Source organism: Ambystoma mexicanum, chromosome 5p (genome assembly GCF_040938575.1).
Source record: "Ambystoma mexicanum isolate Mex_15411 chromosome 5p, UKY_AmexF1_1, whole genome shotgun sequence".
In the NCBI taxonomy this organism is placed as follows: Eukaryota; Metazoa; Chordata; class Amphibia; order Caudata; family Ambystomatidae; genus Ambystoma; species Ambystoma mexicanum.
In genome coordinates, this window is record NC_090930.1 from 241,259,712 (window position 1) to 241,272,792 (window position 13,081).

Genomic DNA, 13,081 nt, shown 5'->3' on the forward strand with positions numbered 1-13,081 from the left:
ATTCTGTAGTTGTGTGTAGAGGGGATATGTCATAGCAGTTCTGGGGTACGTGTTCTTTCCTTGGGTTTCAACTGGACTGCTTTGTATCTGCAATGGCCCAGATGAGCTAAGACATTATGAAAAGCCCGTGCACAGTATTTCAAGTAGCAGGAAGTTTGAGTATATGTATTGTGTGATGTGATCCTGATCAATCTGAGTGGGTGGCAAGAGCAGTTATCATGGTAAATTGGTCGTACAGATGTGTATTCCGACTGTTCTAATGAGGTATTAGCATTGTGAGTGTTTCATGTTTGTAAAATATTTGCATTCAAATCTCTGTAACCGACCAATCAGAACTTAAAACGCAGAACGTCACATAGCTAATGATCTGTGTTATTTGTGGGGTTTTGAATCTCTCTTGTTATTGTCCTCATGATGAAAAGTGGCACATGCTGCCTATTCTAAGCTATTTACACAGCAGCCCATTAATATCCTTCAATAATCAACAAATGCATTTCAGACCGGCCAAGTGCCAAGGACGAGTATGCTTGTCGTTTTTGCATAGACGTGCATAATAGCCAGGCAGTTAAGGGGTTAAGAATACAGAGATATCAGGTCTGTGCATAGCTCAGTGATATACTGCATGCAAACCTACGTGCTGGATATTTGGGCACATACCTCTGATGCGATAATAGTGCAGGTACGTCCAAGTATTCCAGTTTCCACTGTGATCCTGGCTCGCTCCATGGCCTTTTAACTTCTTGCGACAAATGGCAACTACACATTACATGTTTGATGAACAGGAATGCAAAGCAATAAGCTGCATATCTATGAGTCATATCGTTCAGACAAACTCACTGTATCCCTTTGTCAAACGTAGAGCAACTACCTGGACTGAGTAATATTAATTTGGAATCAATTTTCAATAAAACAGTCCACCATATCTGTGAAAACATTCAACAAAATCAATGATAAGTGAAAAAGATGATGACTTGAGTGAAGAATATGGGAGTTTGATTCCATAAAGAATTTATAGTATTAGAAAGATATTATATCTTATATATAAACCTAATAAACATATACATAAACATAAAATACTAAGCACTGTTGACAGGAACTACTAGCAGGTTTGCACACTCTAACCCAGTGGTCTTCAAACGTTTTTGGTCTTAGCCCCCGTGAGCAAAATGTGGGCAGACCGGGCCCCCCAAAAAATGCTGAATAGACAGTAAGTCCAAATGGCTCTGGACTATTGCATGCTGTTACCACACCCTGCTCCCAGTATAGTCCCTGAGCTCCCTTACCTGCTCCCATCACAGTCTCTGGACCCCCTCATCCCACTCCTAGACCAATTAATTGGCTCTTCCCACCCTTTCCCACCCCACCACAGACCCTGCGCTCTCCCCACTCTGCTCCCACCACTATCCGATGGCTCCCCCCATCCTGCTCCCACCACAGTCCCTTGGCTCCCCCCACCCTACTCCCAGAGAGGGTCAGTGCCGGCTGCTGAATATTTTAAGTTGAGTGACATAAATATTTTCCTCCATATATGCCATAGCAACTGAGCGTAGCAAAGGAGCCTGAACCAATCAAGGGGCTTTTTGGGGGATGGGGGTCCTTAAAATAATGAGTTAAAATGTCACATTGTAGTGCATACCTTTATTAAACAATTGAGTAAAAAGCCACACAGTTTGCATTTGGCAGTTGGGGTTCTAGGGGGAGGCATGGTATTCTCAGGGAAACCCACACATTAGGAAGCACCAAATATGTCTTCATATGTTGAAACAAAGAAAATACTTTCACTATCCACTATCTGTTACTTTTCAGTGCTACAGCATAGTCTATTAAACCACGAATGAGGCTTTTTTGAGCAGCGTACACTGCAAACTGGATAACTTCACCTCATACCTTGCCATCTCAGGTTGGTACAGATATGTGTTTATGTTAGGATTCCTAGGTCAGAAATAATGTTGTTTGTATAGAGATGACTTGAAAAAGTACACACATCACATACTAAACAGAGCTGACAAAAATAAATAATCATAGAAACATGCTGAGCAAAAAGTGTATGACTGTACATTTATTTACCCTGCCCTGAAAGGACTTCAACACACATGGAAATAAAGTCCATGACAAGAACACCTTTTTAAATCTCCCAACTTTGAAGCTCTTAACGGGCATCCCTCTAACGCTGTTCAGTCCCAAATACTATGGGCCTCATCACGAGTTTGGCGGTAACACTTAAATCCGGCAGTCACGCTATTACCGCCGGATTTAAGGGTCCGCCAAATCAGGGCTTCAGCGGATTTCTCCCCAGCTCTGAGCTAGGGGGAAATCCGCAGAAAATTCACGCTATTACCGCTGGCGGGAAATCCGCCGGCGGTAAGAGCATGAAAATTCCCCATTGAGCCCAATGGGGAATGGGGCATTCCCGAATGGGCTCAGTGGGGAATGGGGAATTCCATTACCGCCAAACCTGTGGTCCGGCGCCAATAGCGCCGGGGGGTTTGGCGGTAGAGCTAATACCACCCAACTCGTGATGAGGCCCTATGTCTGCACTCATCTAATCACACAATGAAAATACTCTGCTTATAACAAAGAGACTCACATTTTCTTATTTGCAGCCCTCCATGTTCTGGGTGTGAACAGCCAATCCTGCATCCTCCAGTCATCTGGGCCCTGTGCAGGCACCCTCTTCCCCACTCCAAGAACAGGCCTATGTCGGGACTTTTGTCCTCCCTCTGTTTCCCCTCCCTCGCCTTGAAACACTTGTGTATAAGTGCGTTATAAATGCCATTTCATACATCATATATCACACAAGATCTTCATGGGATGGAGGGCAAATCAAATCAGTTAATACAGAGGGTGCTCGGATGCTCACTATGTTTACTGCAGCTGTCTGAATCATGCCTGTTAGTGCATTGCAGCATGATTATAGTGTCACAGAGTACCTAGAAGTGAGGGTCGTGGAGGCACATTAATGCTATGGAAAAATCCTCAACACATATGCAAACAAGTGAATAAGGTATATATTAATAATTCCAGGAAAGGCTAGAAACAAAATGTAATGAATGACTTTAAACTAGCTCATCTCCAAGTCGCATCTAAAAATCCTTGCAAGTATAATATTCAACTGGGGTATAAATAATGTGTGTGTTTTAAAGGTTGAATTCTAAAGCGTTTTGGATAACACGCGTTTAATTAGTTTGTTTTTAGTCCTGAATTCAGACTCCAACATTTTTATTTTTTGTAATCTTTTTTTAGACACTGGGTGCGCGACCCCCTCGACAGGAGACCGCGACCCCCCAGAGGGGCATGACCCACAGTTTGAATACTGCTGCAGTCTAACCTAATTCAGTAGTTCATATGTATGTACTGTGTTCCCCTTGCATAGTGTAAGGGGGCTTTATGTGTTCAGATCATCATATCATTTGTGGGTTTCCATCCCTAAAGCAAAAAGTAGGTCCTACGTTAGGAACGTGTAAAATACAAGCCATCCCAATGTCTTCATGAAAATGTACAATTATCAGTTGTATGCATCCCTGCACCCCCCAATTGAGCCATCGGACATTCATTTAAGGGACTAGCAAAGGCATGTGAGGCCTCAAAACATATACATCAGTATGGCTGTGGATATAGAGAGGTACATGTTTGACCAGTGTTATTATGTGAACTGTAAACCTTTCCTGAATGAATTTAATGGTGTTGCAAAATGCGGTTGCAAAAAACAAAAAAAAACGAAATCGTTGGATATATTCTCAAACTTGGGTACTTCATAATAGATGAAGAGGCGGGGGTATAGTTCCTTTTACTCTAAACGGATCTCCAGTACCTCAGCAATTCACTTGTTATTCTGACACATACCATGATATATGTATGCTGATATGAAGAGATTAGGTATGATTCCCCTTTAAAGAATTCTGAAAATGCCAAATTAACCTTTAAGGAGTAAGATCGCTCATTTTTGCAGGAGCATGGTCTCCCTAAGTTATGGTTCGGAACTGAAGATGAGAGCCAAAAGAATGTAAGGGCAATTATCCCAATAGACACGTATTCTGAGGTCCATGACTGTGTTAGCACATGTGTATCTCATAATGACATAATATGTTGCCAAGGTGGACAGTAAAAAGAATAAAAGCAGTGTGGCTCATTTTACAATGAGCGGTTTCATTGTCTGCCCCAGCTCATTTTCTCGGCATTTCTAGGTCTACAAGAGCAGCAAAGAGAAGATAGCATCTCTGCTTTGCTTTCCTCCTCCTTCTCAGAAGAGCTCTTGTCTTTACGCCTGCATGAGATTTTCATGCAGGTGTAAAACCAAAGATTCCAATGGAATATGCCTTAGTTCAGCAACTACTAATGGCAGGTTGCATTGGAATCTATCATACAACGCAGCTAGCAAAGCTTGTGAGACCAGTCTTTAAATGCAGGATCGAGATGTGAACTGCTGCTCTGTGTTGTCTTGCTTCCAAGTCAAACACGTTTCCCCATAACAATCTTCCCAGCCCAGATAGTGTTTTGTATCTCTCAAAGTGGAGAGTAAAGGTTTTACTCTTCAGTTTTACTGTCCACTCAGGATTGTTTAGAATTGCACGCAGGGGTCCCAACAGCACAGAAGTGCAAGCGTTGGTGGTCCTCTGCATGCAAGTTCTCTTTTTTAGTAAAATGTTCCTGTGCACAGCCATTCCTGCCGTATCTCCATCCCCTTAGTCATAGCTATTTTTCAAGTAGAGCGAGCGGGTGGAAGGAGAGCTGTGTGCATGCACACAAAGGAAGAGCAAGTACAGTGGAAACAATCCAGAGACACACAGTGTGGTGTGTTTTTTACCTCTCCTTGTTTGCTCTTCCTCCTTTGCACATCTCTGACACTGCTTGTTGTGTCACACTCCTCACAGCTCCCACTTACTACAGCACTACATATCTCAGTGTCGTAGAGGAAAGGCAATGTCTGGCACGTGAGAGCAACAAGCAGGCACACAATCCCGCATCTGCGCCCCGAAAATTCTGAAGCTATTCCTCAAGTGGAATTGCTTTATGGTCTTGCCATACTGCATCTTGAAACTGACATTGTAAATGACATATTCATTGCAGATATGTTGATACTGCTAAAGGCCTTGGTCAAGGATGCCTCCATGTCCCCCTATTGTTTAATTTAGAACACTCTTATTTAAGTGAAGAGTTAGAAATCCTCCATTATTTTCGCCTTGGCCAGGTGAAGATACAATGGCTCGCTAACGCTGATTATTGCGTTTTGTTGGAATGCGCTCCCCTTACCCTACAGAGAAATATAAACTCATTACCATGCGCCTTGGCTGATAACGACATACTGACAAATGTGAAGACGTCCAAGGTCATCATATTTAACAAGATAAAGAAAATAGAATGTTTCTCATGGAAGCATACTGAGGATGGACTTGAAGTTGTATAGCACCTCGTTTAATCGGGTTTTACCACCTCTAAAAGACCAAACGGTGTGTCACTTTTCGCTAGATTGTGAGATAAATCTTATCTGCTCTAATGAAGCACTTGACCATTCTTATGGTCGTTTCTCTTGACTGTGTAAGATGTATTTTGATTTACTGTGTTAATATTTGGTTTGCTCATTAAGTGTGCACTTCAACTTCTGCCTTTTAATCCACTTTCATCTTTCACTATACTGAAAACTGTTTCCTTACATATTCCTTGTATATTCACATACCAGACATAGGTTTGACATATTCAACGATCAGGCTAATCCGTCTATTCACATCAGACATTTTCACCCTTTAAAACCTTTCATTTCGACCTCACTCATGGAATTGTTTTGCGTGGAGCAAAGTGACTTTGCACTGGTGGAAAGTGACTTTGCACTGCCAACAAACACCCTGATTCACAGAGCGATGCAACATGTATTTTTGCAGTGCAAAGAAACTTTGCACTGATTTTGCACTGGTGCAAAACCACTTTGCACTGCTAAAATACACCTTGTAGCGCTCTGTGAATTAGGGTGTTTGTTGGCAGTGCAAAATCACTTTTCACTGCACTAAACATGCCATGAATCAGGCCCCAAATGTTTCTGTGGTATCATGTATGATATTTTCATCTTGGAATACAACTACTTGGTTAACACCTGATTTGCTGCAAATCCAATATAAGTGAAAAGGTGCTCAGGTAGCCATGATTGCAGTAAGAGATATCAGACGTCTTTTAGCATTGTCCACATTTGTTGTAGTGTGCTTTTGAATACAACAGTGGCTGGAATTGATCTTCTGTGCTGGAATGTTCAGTTCACTGATTTATGTTTAAAAATACAAAACAAAACAAAGAGCAACTTACCAAACTAAGGGAACAAATAAACTAAACTAAACAAAAAAAAAACCAATGCCATGCTTAAGATAACACATATGTTTCTCAGATTGCTTTATGGCAGCACAGCCCTCCTCTTCAGAGTGAGCCTTAGGGGTCTCTATTAAGTGGACACTGCATTTTTAGTAAATGATGTACTTGCTCTTGGGGGATTCTTCTTTTTACTGGATTGTTTTAATTCATATACTTCTAATGCATTGGGTTGTGTATGTGATTTATAATAGCTACAGGTGAAAAGTACATTGATCTGAAAGTGGTCTTAACCAAATCCCAAATCAACGTTAATCACTGTCTTTCTTCAAGTGCCTATGATTTCCTGAAAACATGACAAACAAAATATGTTTATTCGTAAAGAAAAAATGTGTGCAATGCGTTTTAATATGTTTATGCTTCTGCATGTACTATGGACATATGTGAGGTGAAGACTACCCCTTCTGTCTTCTCTAATATTAATATATAGGTAAAAACCATTTGCCGCTTCAGGATAGGGAAAAGAGTCTGCCAGATCTCAATATAGTCCATGTAAAAGGAGGACCGCCTAGAATCCTATTGAATTGAATGAGGGGCAGGTGTACATAACTCAGAAGTTGGGTAGCTAGATATTGGATGAAGACCTGGCGGTGGATCCGAGCGTTTGTCGAGAGGCTTCCTGCTTCTCCGGCATTGATTCTTTCATAACATTGATCTCCCCACTCTCATGAATGCTGTAATCAAGTGACTCAGAAAGCAATTATGGTCAAGCAAGTTGGCATTCATCTCACATACACTTAGTCGTATTTTGTCGAGTGGTTTCATCACATTCCCGCTAACAGAGTTTCGCAAAAGGATAAAGTGACTAATCATATCATTGCGCTGATCCACGGCCGTATTATTCATAAAAAAAAGCAAATGCAAATCCACATCTGCTTGATCATCACAAAAGAGACTCACTTGTTTAAAAGCAGAAGGTGGAGAATACCAGCCGCAACACCTTCCCATCAATGCATCTTCCCATCCACTTCCCTTCACACCGTCCAAACACCTGGCGCCCATCAATTTCTGGAATATGCAAAATGAAAGGATAATAAGAAAGTATCATCGAGGGGGTGGCTGCATAGTTCAATGCTGAAGCGCACAAGTGAGGGTGTGTTTGTATACGAGAAATTACAATGTAGGAAACAAAACGATATTCTGATTCAATACAGAGAGAAAGAGGGGACCGGCCTGTTTGAAGTATTGTAGCATGGCATATCGTTTGTATTGAACTATTTATTTGCAATACCAGCAGACAAGCAGTAATTATAATTCGTAAATAATGTGCAGCATAATATGTGTTGTTCCTGTGCACTTTTAGCATACAAGTAGAACAAACTAAATAGCAAGACAGGCATTAGCAGAGTTCGAAAACTGTGTCTAGTGCTAACTCCACCACAATTATGCGTGTGAACATCTAAATCACTCACACACGTAGACTACGGCATGCCAGTGTCAATGCAAGTGGACAATATTTACCTCGCAAAACTGCACGGTTATCATTTAACATCAATGCCAGGTGTGCACAACTCCCAACACACAAACGAAAGTGAGACATAATGCAGTGAAAGAGTTATTTTACAGAATATGACACAAGTTTGAGCATTTCATGTTTATATGGGCAAGATGCTGCTAACCTCATGCACCTCAGTGGAGAAAAGCCTGCATCAATACAGCCAATGCCTAACCAAAGAGGCAGGTGGACCACATAACCCACTGACACCCGGGGTAAGTTACATTGTGACAGCAACAGGGCTGGTGTTGCATGGGATGAATCAACAGACAAATCAAAACAAACTGCTGTAGCCATCAAGGGAAATGTCACCAAACTGAGTTCCAGAACAAAACACAAAAGTAAGCAACAATAAGAAAAAACTAAATGGTACAAAAAAACTATTATAAACATCAACAGGTTATTTAATCAAACCATCAAGATGCAAAACATTACATAATCTAAAAACAGCTAAATCCATGCACATATCCACCAAATCAAAACCAATACAACCCAGTGTCAAGTAGGGAAATGTAGTGCCAATGTGACTTCTGTGAAACTTAGAAAGAATAGGCACGAGAATCACCAAAGGAAAATAATACAATCACTTTGTATTGGACCGATGCATGAACAAAACAATCCAATTTGTAGCTAGTGAATCTATGACACGTTCACCAATTAAATAAAATTGAATGCTTGGTCCAACCAGATGCAATATGTACTGAATCAGTAACTTATTAACCAATTGAAAATAATCTAATACATGGTCTACTAGCTGAGGTAATTTTTGTGCAATGCAACAAGTTTGGAACCATCCTAAAGTTTCAGATCTGGCCGGTCATGTTGCACATTATCCAAGTTAACAAGCTCTTTCTCACTGCTAGTTACGACTAGGCAGATTAATGGATCATTCAAATAGCAAACAGTCTTCATCAGGACAAAAAACAAGGAACTTTCAACGAAGTTTTGCTTTCATTTCTCAATAGAAAACAGAATAAAACCCACCAATTGAAGCACATGCATTCCATAGAAAAGTGAAAAAGTTATGTGACAAAAATCAAGTCACATTCCAACTGATGTGGAATGTACCTCTCTTACCAATTAAGGAGGATTCTATTTTTGAGGAAAGCATGAGTCGCCGCAGCGTATATTCAAATTGTGGTTAATCTGCAACAAAAATTGTTTCAATTCACAAAGGGGCAGTACTGGTCACTGTCATAGATCCATGAACAGGTACCTCATAGTTCAAAATCCAAACACCAGACATACCTCTGACCTTATTCTCCTTGAACATAGATGGCATCCAATAACTGTAAGCCAAGATGCATACCACAAAGACGCATGGCGTCTGAAGTCCCGATATTTCTAAACTGCACATAGTACCCAACATAATTTGTTAATCCAGAGAACCAGATGTCAGCAAACACTTAACGTAAACATACCGTGTTATCAATTAAGTCAGAAGCAGCGTAAAGTGAAACACTCACCAAGAAAGAAAGAACTTCATATTTCTACATACAACGTGATGCATTCAATCTGTAATGCTGATTTATAGTGGACATATAGTCTCACCTAGTAACATGTGGTTACACAATGCAGAATACCTCTTGTCAAAAACCATACGATCCAAATGTCGTACTCAGACTGCAGTGGAGTGTGGTGCTAGGTAGAAGACTCACCATGCTCATGGAACGCTGTTCATGAAACGCTTCCCGAGTAGAAGCCCACTACCACTGGCGGTTGTAGCTAATCCAGAACCGAATAGAGGAGCCGTGCTCCCATTTGACTGAATACAGGCCACATGACAATAATCATGTGACCATAAAACATTCTAATCGCAGTCATGTCTGTTTTTCAAGTTTACACCTAATATGAATAGGCAACTACATTTCCTACTACGCGCTCTTGCTTGCACGAGTCACCACATGACAATGGTCATGTGGCCATTAGTCACTGTATCTATGGCAGTGCGCCGTTGTTAAGGAGACGCATATGCCAGATAAGCACCATAGATGTGGGGGCAACAATAATGTCATGTGGTTGTCTTCTTGTAACTCAGTGAAAAACATATAAAAGAGTGGACTTACCAGGTCTAAAGGTAAGTCATATGTATAAATATGCTCCCACCACAGTTAGCCCTATGCATAATGGGCACGGGCAACGTGTTAAATAGCATAATCTAATCCCAGCAATGAGTCATTCAATACCGCCAATGGTCACTGGCATTTTCCTCCAGTGGTGAGCAGTAACCATTATTGAAGCAGTCAAAATTATTCTTTCCAGTTTACTGCCAGTGGTAACATTAATGCTGGTGGAAAAATGAATACTGCTTCTCTCCCAGAAGTGTCCGACATCCTCCTGTGCATTATGTATCTAGAAACACTGTACTCTAGTGCTAATATTGTGCAACTTTACACTTGCACCAGTGTCACGTTTCTGTAATCTAGCCCACTGGTGTGTAAAGGTTCTATTGACATTCCAAAGAATGATGCAGTGATATATAAACACAATTGCACGTAATAAAATATATGTATGTACTGTGAATGTACCCCATAAGTCTCAGGTCACAGACATATAAAAGTCGCTCCATATCTTATATCAAAAGAAACAAGAGCATGTCCCTACCTGGACCCTGGCATACTTCTTAAAGTGACCCATGTATACTTTCTTATTCTCTTCACTTATAGGTAACTTGTGTTGAAGTTCAGGACACTGCCGGGTGTTTGCATTAGAAAGAACATATATTCTGTTTCTAGTGTTGGCTCCTAGCCCCAACATACCAGTCAAACATGCCCTACTCTTTCTGGGGGCCAAGGCAAGTGGGGCATGTCATTTTTTGATGCACATAGCATTCTTTACTAAATCCAGCGTATGTCAGAAATCCCTCCACAGACATTACATTATGAATACAATACATGCTAACATTTCCAGCACAGCACCACCAGCCACTGGAGCACAGTGCTAGGATCAGTATTTTGTCATATTTCTAGCATGGGTGTTATCTCACCCACCCTGGAAATATTTGACTATGTGGCCCGCTTCTGTTTTATTAAACAATTCAACATGTACTTTTTTAAATGTATTCTATTTTGTTTTATTAAGTTTTGGTTGAAGGCAATACCTGACAAAACTTATAGACTTGAAAAACTTACAAACAGTTCGAATAAGCAAAATCTGTTCGGTGACAGCATTTAACTCCAGAATTGCTTGGTTTCTAACATTATTTTATTATGGACAAACTGTCAAAAATATAGATACCTTCATTGATGAAAACATTCACAGATAATACAAAGATAATACAAAGATGTTGAAAATCCAGAAATGCACTGATGAGCTTTAACAATTTATTTTCTAGGCATCAAATTAAAACAGAACATCATATAGTGCCTTACATTTAATCTACCCCGGCATTTCTTTAGAAAAGGTTACATAATACAACATTTTGGATAATGATTCATAAATTCCGCAAGGTATCGTTTCCCCTCAAGATATGTATAATTATTTAGCCCAATCATAGCATGAGGTTTTCTTTTTTACATCATCCTTGAAATAATATATTACATCCGTGTGGATTAAACCCAAATGGACCATCTAAACTACACAGTCTTTCATATAATCCACATTAAATCGACAACTGACAGCATGGTTCATACTTCTAAACTGAGCCAACTAAGGACTATCTCCCCCTTCAATATTCTAGCATAGCATGTTATCCTCCTCTACACTGTCACCAAATACAGTGATGTTAGAAATAGTTCGGCCCAGAAATTCCTGTATAGTTAAACTCCTTGGAAGATTTAAAAATAAAAATAAAAACTTTAATTTCAACCTTTACTTACAGATACATGCAATTATTTATAGTTCTACAATACAATTTGAGAGACAGCTGAGGTTAGAAGCGGCTGAGCCCTCTGGGGAAAATGTCAATAGCAAAGTTTCTCTGACAAGGATGGTTGCTTTTCAAAAAGTGCTCCATCAATACACTTCTTCTTAAAATCAATATCTTCATCTGAAGTTTCACTTGGCAAAAAATGTATTTAAAAAAGGTTATTTACAGTGACAGGCTCCTGGCACATAATCCCAAGAGCACAGCTAACTTGATAAAGGGTAGCTTGCACTGCTATGTTAGACCCGCCTACATTATTGTATGCTCCAAATATTGGTGTAGATAAGGACCCAACTCCATGAAAGCATGGGATTAGCCAGCATTGCATGAAGGGACCAGAGTGAAGCTGCAGCAGGGGGTGGGTGGGCCTTTTGCTTGATGACTGTGCTGTGTGCAGATCTTTTTGTACATGTAACAGTGCTGTATATCTGGCTCCCTCAACTCTAGCACTGCTCCCTTGTTTTATGTCTTTCTTTTTGCTTATCATTTCTTGTTCTACACCTAGTTGTCCATCCAATACTTCCCTGCTTACATCTACTTATGCATCCGTAGGTTTTTGATGTCTCGAATGTACCTTTTCTATTCGTTCTCCATGCCTCAGTCCCCATTCCTTTTGCATTTGCCAGGCTCATTATTTGCTCGGTTGTGGTCCCTTCCTGTTTTGGGTGGACTGACGATCCCCGGACCACTATGTTCCAAGATGCTGCAATTACATAATAATTGTATGCATTTGTTATTTTACAACAATGTGTTAAGGGCTGTCACTGTAGTAAAGTGCAACATGGTGCAAATTTGTATTAGTTGTTTTGTGCATAGGATGGACTGGTGCAAAGCTCTAATAATACAACAATTTGATGATGATCTATAAAACATTTTTCAAAAGTGTTTTTTGTAAATCAGGCCCTGTGCTTTTTCACTCTCTGCACAATGCTATTTGTCCAATTAGTGAAACATTCAGTTTATAGAAACACCCTCTAAAAATGTTCAATGGTTTCTCCTGGAAAGTAATATTCATAAATATAAAAAAGAGACTGAAAGAAGGCTTTGAATTTTTCAAAACCAACCACTTGTTTTTGTATCCTTGTTGACCCATTTTATAAGCAGTCAACCCTATCCGATGCACAACAGTCTTCTTGCTGCCAAAGGAAGGAGACATCCAATATGAACTGTGAAGATGGTCTCCAATGTATGGAAGCACAAGATACAGCATGTATCTTCTCCTAGAAGGAGGAAGTGGTCCGCTCAGTTGAATGACTGTCAGGAATTAACCTAGCTAGATTCAGATATTGTGTAACTAGCCTAGAGGAAGTCATTGTTTGGCGAAACCAAGAGGTTATTGATGGCTGTTTCTTAATGCATTGTATGCAATG

The 13,081-nt window shown here is 40.3% G+C and overlaps 1 protein-coding gene across 4 annotated transcripts in view; it reads left to right on the forward strand.

Annotated features, from left to right (window-relative positions):
- TENM1 (teneurin transmembrane protein 1) overlaps positions 1–13,081 on the forward strand; it is a 2,006,416-nt gene that overhangs the window by 604,971 nt on the left and 1,388,364 nt on the right. The window lies entirely within an intron of this gene.